Here is a 12,363-nt window from a genome sequence, read left to right as displayed (position 1 = left end):
ACATGAATCATCTAAAGCATTTAAAAATAAGACAATTGATAGAGCAAAGGTGGCATTCCCATATGCAGAATTAGTCATCCTTTCTCCACGATTTAAATGCATACGATTAAAAGATCAGAAGGTCTTTATTTTGGGTTGTAACGGGGCTTTCTTGGTGTAAACTTTGCTTAATCAAAGAAAGGGAAAAAATGTAGACAAAAAGTACAAAAGAATGTATAACTTTCAAGATTCTATTTTAATTAAACTTTTTCCAGTTCTAGGGAGTGTCTTGTTTTGAAACTTTCTCACTAGCTAGAGGCATCTTGGACAAGGTCTTTTCTTAATATTTTTGGCACTTTTCTTCCTTGCCTTTTCTATTTTTTTCTTGAATTCTTTTGATTGCTTTTCATGTGCCTCTTTCTTGAATCTTTCTTCTTTTCTTTATTTGCTAGTATTATTTGATGAATTCTCCCTCTTTTGTTGCTACATTCTAATTAAAAATCGAATCTTTCAATCATACAATCCTTTGTACTTAGGGTAGGAAAATTGAATTTTGGTTTTAATGGCTTGGTTTATTGAGGGTGAAGAAGAAAAAATTTACGGTTTTTAGGCTTCAAAGTTGGTTTCAAGAGTCATATTTTTAATTTAGGTGGTCTAGGCTAAATATAGGTTTCAACAAAAAAAATTGCCTAAATCATCTCTTTCAAAAAGTAAACATTTAAATTTTTCGCCTCGAAGGGATTTCTAAGTTTTGTTCTAGGAATGCCGAGGTTTAAAATACTTTAGAGTGAAACACACCTATATATCATAACTCTCATAAAAATCAGTGTTTAAAACTCTAGAAACAAATAATTTAGATTAATGAACATATTTAAATCAAAATTTCAAATTCAAAACTTAAATATGCTAGAATTGAGAATCAATTATGTTTAACACTTATTACTAGATATGAGAATCTTCAAGCTTACTTGTAATCATTCCAACCATGTTAAGCAAAAACAACAAAAATTTTTAGCTAAAATTCCCTTCCCCCAATTCAATCAATCACATTGTCCCCAATGTGTATAAATTCCCCAAACTTATTTCATTACTTGAAGAAAAGCAGTAAGAGAGAAGAAGAAAAACTTACCAACATTGTATTGACCAATACAATAGAAAGGTGGTGGAAAGTGTCTTAGCTAAAGGAGCAACTAAACATTAAGAACAAAAACTACTAAGAGGTTATAAAAATCCACATAACAAATAAACAAGTTAAAAGGGAAAACAACCACGACAAAGTATTAAAACAAAAGAAACATAAACAAAAACAGAAAAGAAAAGAGAAATCCATCAATTTTCTGGTGGTGGGGGTGGCTGCAGAAACTGGAGGATGGTCTGCAGTTGTCCTTGCATGGTGTCCATCTTAGAATCAAGACTGCCATTCATGATCTCAATGGACTGGAAACGGTCTGTGATCATTGTTTCCATTCCGCTAAGGCGCGTGTCAAAGAGGTCCATTCGAGACATCATCCTTGCAAGGACTTCATCATTTGACATGTTGGATGTGCCTTGGAACGATGGGCCGACACCGGAAGTACCTGCACCAAAAGAAGAAGGAAAAGGAGGAGGATTATCCTCTTCCATGTTAGCTCCACCGGCTGCCTCTGCTCCTGCATCATCAGGATTAGCCTCTGGGGCGCCTACTACTTGATATGTATCCCCGACTTTTTCAATCAGTTTCATATGTATCATAACATCTAGGTCCAGTCTAGTACTACGCCCTCCTCCTATATTATCATAAATTGGCCTAGCCGGGTTCCAAACCTATAAGTATCTAGCAATCCGAGTTACAAAACATCCCACCATTATGGCCCCCTTGTCGGCTCCAGCTACCTTTCCAAATTTTTGGCAGAGCCAATAACCAACATTCAATAAAACCCCATTCTCAATAGCCCACAGAAAATATAATTCGTTCAAACTTAGCACCCCATCGCTTTCACTCCTTCCAAAAATGGAATTAGATAAGAATTTGTGAATGTAGCGCAAGGAAGGTTTTTTTAATTTGGATGCTTTAGAATATCTAGGATTGTAATTCACTTCACCTGTCGAATTTTTCCAAGTATTACGCGCACTAAAATCACTAGATATTTGTATCTGGCTATTGTCTGTAGGAAACCCAAAAATGTGGCTAATTTCATTCACAGTTAGTTCAAAGTCTTGACTAAGAAGCCTAAAGTTAACCCTGCTTGGTGGTGAATTAGGCAATAATGGAATAAAAGCGCGATAGGAACTTAGAAATTCTAGAGTTAGAGGGGCATAGACTAAGTCCTTCATATCAATAAATTCCCCCCATCCTATTCTCTTAAGAGGGTCTAACACAATATCCCTAAGACCCACTTGCGCTAAGGCAGCCTCATCAATAAATCTATTCGGTAGAATAGGCCGAAGAGATAATTTTGTGTACCTTTCTTGTTGATCGGATGAGGCGAACTCGAATGGAAATGCAGGAGGTGAAGGAGGTTGAGGAGCCGTGGAAGATCGCGTAGTTGCGCGGTTTCGAGCAGCAATGGAGGATGCGGGTCTGCTACGTTTGTATCTAGGAGGCATTGTTGGAGTTGATTATGTGAAAATTTTGGGTGGAGAGTGTTTGATTTGAGAGAAAAGGGAGAAGAAAAGGGAAAGTTTGGGAGAAAAGAGGTGACGGCCAGGGCGTGCGGGGTGGAAAAGAGAGAGTTTGAAAGCGTGCTCTTCAAAGAGGGGCGCCAATTAATAAGTTGGTCTGATCGTGGCACGGCCGTGCTGATGAGCACGGCCTGGGCGTGCTCTCCTCTGACCTGCAAAACAACAAAAGTGGCGTACCTGGCACGGGCGTGCTACATAGCACGGCTTGGGCGTGCTCTTCTCTGCCTCTCGAGTTCTTTTCTCGCGCCCGCGCATATGAATATCGCGCTCGCGTCTTCTCGCTTCTTCTGGTCCAATGGCTTCTCACACTCCGATCTGCTTGTCGCGCCCGCGTATATGAATGTCGCGCTCGCGACTTCAGCTCGCGCCCGCGTAGATGGAAGGTGCGCTCGCGAGTTTTTCTTGCAACTCTTCTGACTTTCTTTTCTAATTGTCGCGCTCGCGCTTGTGAATGTCGCGCTCGCGACTTGGGCGTTTTCTAGTAACACGGGCGTGCCACTTAGCACGTCTAGGGCGTGCTCTCCTCTGACCTTCAAGTGTGTTAATCTCTTTTCTATGGCACGGGCGTGCTGATGGGCATGCCTAGGGCGTGCTCGGTTCTGGATTTCCACTTTTTCCTACAAAAACTCTTAACTAAACAAAAGAACGCTTATGGAGAAAATTTGGGATTTTGACAAATAAAATAGGGAATAAAAACAAATAAATGGACGAAAATTTAATAAAAATAGATGGGTTGTCTCCCATGAGCACTTTCGTTTAACGTCGTTAAGTTCGACGCACTTATCTGAATTTAGGCTAAGCAAGACCAATTGTAGTCTTGATGGGTTCCAAGGTTTCATTATAATAGCTTCTCAAACGTTGAGCATTTACCTTGAAACTTCGATTCGACTTACCATCCACTATTTCAATCGCGCCATGAGGAAAAATTTCCTTGATTGTGAATGGTCCAGACCATCTAGAGCGCAACTTACCAGGAAATAACCGAAGTCTAGAGTTATAGAGCAACACTTGCTGGCCTACCTTTAGATCCCTCATGATAATGCGCTTATCGTGCCATTGTTTAGTGCGATCTTTATATATTTTAGCACTTTCATAAGCTTGGAGGCGCAATTCATCCATCATGTTTAGTTGTAACAAGCGTTTTTGTCCCACTTCCTTGGCATTAAAGTTGAGAAATTGAATGGCCCAAAATGCCTTATGTTCTAACTCTACAGGAAGATGACAAGCCTTACCATACACCATGCGATATGGAGACATACCTATAGGCGTTTTGAATGCCGTTCTGTAGGCCCATAGAGCGTCATCTAGCTTTTTGGACCAATCCTTTCTTGATTGTCCAACAGTGGTTTCGAGGATCTTTTTGATTTCTCTGTTAGTGACCTCTACTTGTCCACTGGTTTGAGGATGATATGGAGTACCTACACGATGAGTGACACCATATTTTGCAAGAAGGAAGTCTAAATATCGATTACAAAAATGCTTACCTCCGTCCGTGATTATCGCCCTGGGAGTACCATGCCTTGTAAAAATGTTTTTCTTGATGAAGCTCATCACACTTTTGGCATCGTTATTTGGAAGAGCAACAGCTTCTGCCCACTTTGACACATAATCCACCGCCACTAGAATGTATTGATTTGAATAAGATGGTGGAAAAGGTCCCATAAAGTCCAGACCCCATACATCGAAGATTTCGACTTCAAGGATGCTGTTCAGGGGCATTTCATGTCTCTTCGAAATGTTACCTAACTTTTGACAACGATCACAAAGACGAACATAATTATAAGCATCTTTAAAAAGATTAGGCCAATACAAACCACTTTCTAGTATACGCGCAGCTGTCTTGTTTGCTCCAAAGTGGCCTCCACATTCCATTGAATGGCAGAATTTAAGGACACTTTTTATTTCAGTTTCCGGTATACATCTCCTGAAGAGCTAATCACTACAATACTTGAACAAAAATGGCTCCTCCCAATAGTAAAATTTGATATCATGAAAAAATTTTTTTCTTTGTTGGTAAGAAAAATTGGGAGGAGGAATTTTACAAACAAGATAATTAACTATGTCAGCGTACCAGGGGGTTTGAGCATTTGCTACTAGAAGAAGTTGCTCATGAGGAAAGCTTTCATTGATTTGTAGCTCGCTTGTATCTTCCTCCCCCAATTCAAGCCTGGAAAGATGGTCAGCAACGAGGTTCTCGGTCCCCTTTTTGTCGTGAATTTCGAGGTCAAACTCTTGCAATAGAAGTACCCAACGAATGAGTCTCGGCTTTGCATCTTTCTTCTCCAGCAAGTATTTAATGGCGGAATGATCTGTGTAGACTATTGTTTTAGCTCCAATTAGATATGCCCTGAATTTGTCAAAAGCAAAAACAATAGCTAGCAGTTCCTTTTCCGTAGTTGCATAATTTAATTGTGCATCATTCAATGTGCGACTTGCATAATAGATAATATGCAACTTCCTGTCTTTTCTTTGTCCAAGAACAGCTCCTACAGCATGATCACTAGCATCACACATGAGTTCAAAGGGTAAAGTCCAATCTGGTGTGGTGATGATCGGGGCTGAGATTAACTCCTTCTTTAACCTGTTAAAAGCATCTAAACAATCTTTGTTAAATTCAAAAGGAACATCTTTAACTAGTAGATTGCAAAGAGGTTTAGTGATTTTTGAGAAATCCCTTATGAATCTTCTGTAAAATCCTGCATGCCCAAGAAAACTTCTTATGCCCTTCACTGTGTTAGGGGGAGGTAGTTTTTCAATTACCTCAATTTTTGCCTTGTCTACTTCAATCCCCTTTTGAGAGATTTTATGCCCTAGGACAATACCTTCACTAACCATGAAGTGACATTTTTCCCAATTTAACACAAGGTTAGTATCTTCACATCGTTGCATCACTAAAGATAAATTATGAAGGCATGCATCGAAGGAAGAACCAAATACAGAAAAATCATCCATGAATATTTCAATAAATTTTTCCACCATATCAGAAAAGATGGACATCATGCACCTTTGAAAGGTTGCAGGGGCATTGCATAGCCCAAAAGGCATTCTCCTATAGGCAAAAGTGCCATAAGGACAAGTGAATGTAGTTTTCTCTTGGTCTTCAGGGGCTATAGGTATTTGGAAGTACCCTGAATAGCCATCTAAGAAACAATAAAAAGGATATCCTGCAAGTCGTTCAAGCATTTGATCAATAAAGGGAAGGGGAAAGTGATCTTTGCGTGTTGCTTTATTTAATTTTCTATAATCTATACACACACGCCAACCTGTGACTGTTCTTGTGGGGATTAATTCATTGTTTTCATTAGAAATAACAGTCATACCTCCCTTCTTTGGAACAACTTGGACAGGACTCACCCAATTACTGTCTGAAATTGGATAAATGATGCCGGCATCTAAGAGTTTAATAATTTCAGCCTTGACTACCTCTTTCATGTTCGGGTTCAATCGCCTTTGATGTTCGATTGAAGGTTTGTAGTCTTCTTCCATCAAGATTTTATGCATACACACACTTGGGCTTATTCCTTGTAAATCTGAAATAGACCACCCTAATGCTTTCTTGTGCCTACGTAGAACCTGCAACAACCTTTCCTCTTGATCAAGCGTTAAGTGAGAAGAAATAATAATAGGAAAAGAGTGGTCCTCACCTAAGAATGCATGTTTTAAATGAGGTGGAAGTTGTTTCAGTTCATGCTTAGGTGATTCCTTTTCTTTTTCATTCAAGATGCTTGATTCATTAACATTATTTTCAACATGCAAAGTGGTCTCCACACATTCATCTACTACGTCAATTCTAAAACAGTCTCCATGATCCATAGGGAGTTTACAAGATTTAAGTACATCAAACACAATCTCTTCCTGTCCAACTCTTAGAGTCAACTTACCCTCATAAACATCAATTAATGCTCTTGCAGTTGCAAGAAAGGGTCTTCCAAGGATTAGAGATCCTTCCCTGTCTTCATCAATATCAAGAATGACAAAATCAACAGGAAAGATGAATGTACCTACCTTTACAAGCACGTCTTCTACAATCCCTCTAGGATATTTAATTGAACGATCTACTAATTGCAAAGACATCCTTGTTGGTTTGAGCTCTCCCATACCTAGCATCTTAAAAACTTCATAGGACATAAGATTAATGCTAGCACCCAAATCTGCCAAAGCCTTTTCAAAGTCAAGATTACCAATGTTACAAGGGATAGAAAAACTTCCTGGATCTTTTAACTTTGGAGGCAGTTTGTTTTGGATAATTGCACTGCACTCCTCGATTAACATTACCGTTCCTTGATCATCAATTTTTCGTTTCTTGCTCAGGATATCTTTTAAGAATTTAGCATAACGAGGCATTTGAGCAAGAGCTTCAGCAAAAGGAATATTGATTTGGAGCTTCTTAAACACATCCAGAAACTTGAGGAAGCTCTTGTCATCTTGTGCTTTCTTTAATCTTTGTGGAAAGGGGACAGGGGGAACATAAGGTTTACCTTTTCTTTCTCCTCTAAGTCAATGATAGGCACCCTTGGTTGTTCTTTTACTTCCTTTTCTTTCTTTGGTGGTTCATCTAATTGTTTGCCACTTCTCAAAGTGATAGCCTACACTTGTTCTTTTGGATTCTTTTCAGTATTGCTAGGTAACGTACCTTGAGGTCGAGATGCCATCATGTTTGCAAATTGCCCCAATTGGATCTCCAAATTCCTGATTGCAGCTTGCTGGATTTTATGGTTTTCTCTGGTTTCATTCATGAATTCCATGTGTGATTTAGAAAGAGCAGTGAGGAGGTCATCATGGGATTTCTTTTCTGGAGGGTGGAAACCTGGTGGTGCATTCAAGGCATTGTTAGGATTACCATAGGATAGATTAGGATGATTCCTTAACCTGTTATCATATGAATTTGAATAAGGGTAATTCTTTCTTCCTTGATTCATCACATAGTTCACTTGCTCCAAAGTTTGTGGATTTAAAGAGTCCATGATGCATTCCCCAATTCCATGTTGTCCATTGCACCTATCACAAATTTGCATAACAGCATTCACAGGGTTAGTAGTTAACATGTCCAATTTCCTTACCATGTTATCTACCTTGGCATTAAGTGCTGTAATGGCGTCTATTTCATAGACTCCTGCAGTTCTTCTTCTTTCGGTATTATTTTGGTAGTGGCTAGTTGCTTGCCATCTCCTCTATCAACTCATATGCTTCATCAATACCTTTCTTTTCAAAAGATCCACCTGCAGCTGCATCTAAAGTGATTTTAATATTAGGAGATAGAGCATTATAGAAAGTTTGTACCTGTAACCACTTGGGCAAACTGTGATGCGGACACTTTCTTAGCAAGTCCTTGAATCTTTCCCAAGCTGCATACAAGCTCTCTTGATCATGATGAGCAAATGTCATTATCTCATTGCGCAACTTGGTGGTTTTTGAGGATGGAAAGAATTTAGCTAGAAATTTTTGAGCTAATTCATCCCATGTGGTAAAACTTCCAGCGGGACATGATTGTAACCATGCTCTAGCTTTATCCCTAAGAGTGAATGGAAAAAGTCTTAATTTGATTGCATCTTCAGAAACACCATTTTGTTTGAATGTGTCACAAATTTCCAAAAAATTGGTAATGTGAGCATTAGGATCTTCACGAGGCAAACCTCCATATTGGATCGAGGTAGAGAGCATTTGGATAATTGCAGGTTTAATCTCAAAGTTATTAGCTTCTACCCTAGGTCTTGTAATACTTGAGGTTGTCCCATTCAGATTAGGTGTTGTATAATCCCTTAAGGTACGGATCAGATGTTGAAGTGGTGGTCCAACTACGTTTTCGTTTCTGTTTTCGTTTTCGTTGGCCATGTCTGCTTGTTGATCGAGTTTTATTTCTCTTGCTTTTCTTGCAGCGTTGTGCCTACGAAAGGTTCTTTCAATTTCTGGGTCAAAGACTAAAGGTTCAGTTGTCCTTGATCTTCTTTGCATAAAACACCTGGAACAGCACTTAAAAGAAAATTAAATAAAAACGAAAGAGTGTCTAAATTAATAACAGGGTAATTCGTATTGATATTGATACGCCAATCCCCGGCAACGGCGCCAAAAACTTGACAGCGTTTTTCGCAAGTGTATGAAATCGCAACAAGTAGTATAGAGTAAGAAAGTATCGTATCCACAGGGATTGTTTATCAATTACCAAAATTATGTTAACCTATTATTATTTAGACGATGATAAAAGGAGTTCGCTGTAAAGTAAATAAAATTCAAAGTAAAAGAGATCAAACACAAAATTTAGGTGAAAAGAAATCAGGGGATTAAGCTACTAGGGAATTTGATTTCATTTAATTCTATCCAGCTTGTTCTATTAGTTCATTAATCAAGTTTAATTGTTCAAGTAGGAGAAAACAACCCTAAGGTTACTAACAAGCTCTCCCGATTTATTGTTAGCTATTCTAATCCAATTTAATCACCTATATTAATAGTGAAATTAAACATGAATCAGATCATTAGGTTTTATGGTTGTTTTATGAATTCACAACTTAATACTTTATTAACTTATGAAAGCCCCCCTTGAGTCAAACCATATAGTTTCCACATCAAGTTATTATTCTCAAGTAAATTATTACCTTATTCATATCAATAACCCTTCTCCCGAATGATGTTATTGAAATAATTCAATCCAGGGGAATTTTTCTGCCTGGAAGCCTTAAGCACAATAATAAGTTATAACAAGAACAAAGAAAAATAAATCTAATATTATAAGCTGGAATCAAATTAAATTACATCAAATCCCTAGTATAAAAGTTTAGCTAGACATAGTAATTAAATTAAACTCAATCACACTTGAATCATTCATCATATTTAAAGACAATAATAAAGAAAGAATGATGTTTGTCGGTTCCACCAAATTTAAATTACTGAATTTAACTGTAGAAGTGGTGAATTCAGGTCGAACCTTAGAGACTGAAATCTTAATTTTTGTGTTTAAAAAAAAAAGGGGGGGGTTTGTTTGTGAAAAATTCAACTTAACAGTTCAAAAAGAAAATTAATTAATTAAACTAAAGTAGTAATGCAAATTGATGAAAAACCAATTCAAGGTGATTTCTAATCCAATGCACAATTGATCACAGACAACTTATCATTTAATTACTCTTTGAATACTTAACTGAAATTTATCAAAAAGCATGATAAATTCCCAAAACTCCCCTATTTCGTTAACTTGAGCCCAGCACCCTCATTAACTCTAATTATTAAACGATCGGGTATTAAGCAATCCCTCTCAATTTAATAAAAGCATTAAGAATCAGGAAGTAGTTAAACTTGAACAACAATTTATAAAGCATAAACCATTTAATTCAACCCTATTGTCTCTATAGATTATCCTGAAAACCTGAAATATAATCAATAATATCTAATTGCTACTAACATTCAAACTTTCATAACAATTACGGATTATGAAATCTGAAATAGCACTTAATCCTACCAAACAATTCACTAATAGGCCTTTTTAGCAGAGAATTCAATAGAATCAACTCAATAAGAACAAGAAACAACAGATATTCAAGAAGAAACTACTCAATTAAAACCCAAGTCTCACAAAAGTGCAAGGATGATAAATCCCTTGAATTGGTGTAAAAAAATTAGCTACTCATAATCATGGCTTCCAATCACCAAAACAAAGACTAAAGAACAAAAACCTAGATTAATAGATGAACTAAGAGAAGAAAAACGTGCCTCCTAGCTGCTGTAACACCTCCAAAAGGAAAAAGAATCCCTAATCAATTGGGAAAATTCAAAAGCAGTAAATAGAAAATACTTGTTGTTCTGATTTCTCCCCTGTTTTTCAGCATCTTCCTCTTCGAATCTGATTCTGACTTCTTCAACAAATTTGCAGATCTCCTTCTCACCTTTCTAACGAACTAAAGCTCGCCCAAAATGCATACTCACAGCCGCAGATACGACCTAAAAACCAGATCAGGTTGAAGCCCCTATTTCTGCTCAAAACGGGATCTTTTATGGCATTTTTGACAATCAAAACGACTTCACTTCAAGTAGTTTTCTTCACAACAACTGTAGGGATGTCTTCTAAGAATTCAATGGGCCTGGGCTGAGTTAGTTTGGACACTTGGAACTCTAGATATGAAGTCCACGACAGAATAGGTTGTGCTCAGTTATACAGCACATAGCTTCAAACTTCAGAGCTAAATTTGATCAATATTGAGCCTGAATTAGCTTCTGATTCCTCTTTGACAATTGTAGAACTTTATTTCATCTTTCCAGCGCATCAAACAGAATCCAATTTGAAGGTCTACAACTCTAGATATCCCTGAAAAACCGAATAAGGGTCAAGATAAAAAAAAATGCTGAAATTTTACCAATTTAATCATATTACTCCAAATGCAACTAAAATAATGTCTAATTGGTAAAAATTGTCTAACAAAGTGAATTAAGCACATAAATAACCCAAAAATGCATACGAATATAGACAATTAAAGCACTTGATAATGCACTTATCAAACTTCCCCACACTTATTCCATGCTTGTCCTCAAGCATGACTTAAAACTCAACAAAACTTAGCTCAAACATAAAGGGAAGAACTCTTCTCGACCTTAAACAATCCTTATGAGAACAATCGGAAAAATAAAGTCAATTACTAAGCAAAGTTAAATTGACTAAGTTTGAATGAAGTGCAAGCAAGACTAATAAGTTGAATTTAGACTATCCTAAACATAAAATCCAAGGCTTGAATATATAAAATTGAGCACATGCAACAAAAAGTTGATAACCGTTCCTCAAAGAATTACTTGGTAACTCACCAAAATACAAAAATTCATCGCGGCCATACATGCAAAGACTAAATAAAAACAAAAGAAACCTCTTTATTCTTTCTTTTTTTTTTTTTTTTTTTTTTCAAGAAGCTTGAGCATTTATCGTGTGCTTGAGTTGTCATCAATGGTACCTGCTTACGGGTATATGAAGTCACGAGCTCAAGTGGCTACTAGCACTGCTCTTTACCCATTATTGGGCAGCGAAGCGATCCGACTGCTACAAGTCTTACACTTGTTGACTCATTTCGACTTTTCTCTTGACTCAAAAACACATACACATAAAAGGCTCATCTTTGTACCTAGGTATCCTACCAAGAATTCTAGAAGTAACAGTCAAAATTTAGCTCATACAATAAAAATTAAACTCAAGCCTCAAATTCTAGGTCTAAAAGAGTCACAAATTTAACAAATTATTCAAAAATGCACAAGAGTCAAAAACAGTCAAAGTGACTTAGTTAGACTAATTGAAATTGCTTTTCAACCTAGTTCAAAGGACCGTTCAAACCCAAGAATAAAATTCTTTTCAACTTTAGTTTTTCGTAAAAATTAGAGTTTCAAGTCTTACCTAAAGGATACAATAAACCCTTGGAGTAATCCCAAAAATCAGCTCAAATCATTAATCAAACAAAAATTTTACTCAAAATTCATGGGATAAGTGCTTGACATCTAACTCAACCAATCATACTCAAATGGCAGCAGAAACAAATGAGCAAAATAAGTTGTATGGCATTAGCTATTTAACAAAAGAAAGCTCAAAATTTCAGCAATATGCCATCATAAATTCAGCAGCATTATTTATACCATGAAGCATAAAAACACCCCTAATAATAAAATCCTTCCCCACACTTCCTTTACACATTGTCCTCAATGTGGACAAATCACAATTAAATCACAAGAGGAAGGTCTCAAGAGTAATAGAAAACTGCCCTG

At 37.1% G+C, this 12,363-nt stretch overlaps 1 non-coding gene across 1 annotated transcript; it reads left to right on the top strand.

Moving 5' to 3' along the window:
* Positions 1-7,937: 7,937 nt before the first annotated feature.
* Positions 7,938-8,043, top strand: LOC149494276 (small nucleolar RNA R71). The gene has a single exon (XR_016322341.1). It is a non-coding gene; the product is annotated as a small nucleolar RNA R71 (small nucleolar RNA).
* The last annotated feature ends 4,320 nt before the right edge of the window (positions 8,044-12,363 follow it).

The sequence above is a fragment of the Jatropha curcas genome, chromosome 8 (genome assembly GCF_041381405.1).
Source record: "Jatropha curcas cultivar XTBG-Jc1 chromosome 8, XTBG_Jcur_1.0, whole genome shotgun sequence".
Taxonomy (NCBI): domain Eukaryota; kingdom Viridiplantae; phylum Streptophyta; class Magnoliopsida; order Malpighiales; family Euphorbiaceae; genus Jatropha; species Jatropha curcas.
This window is presented reverse-complemented; position numbering and strand designations above follow the sequence as displayed.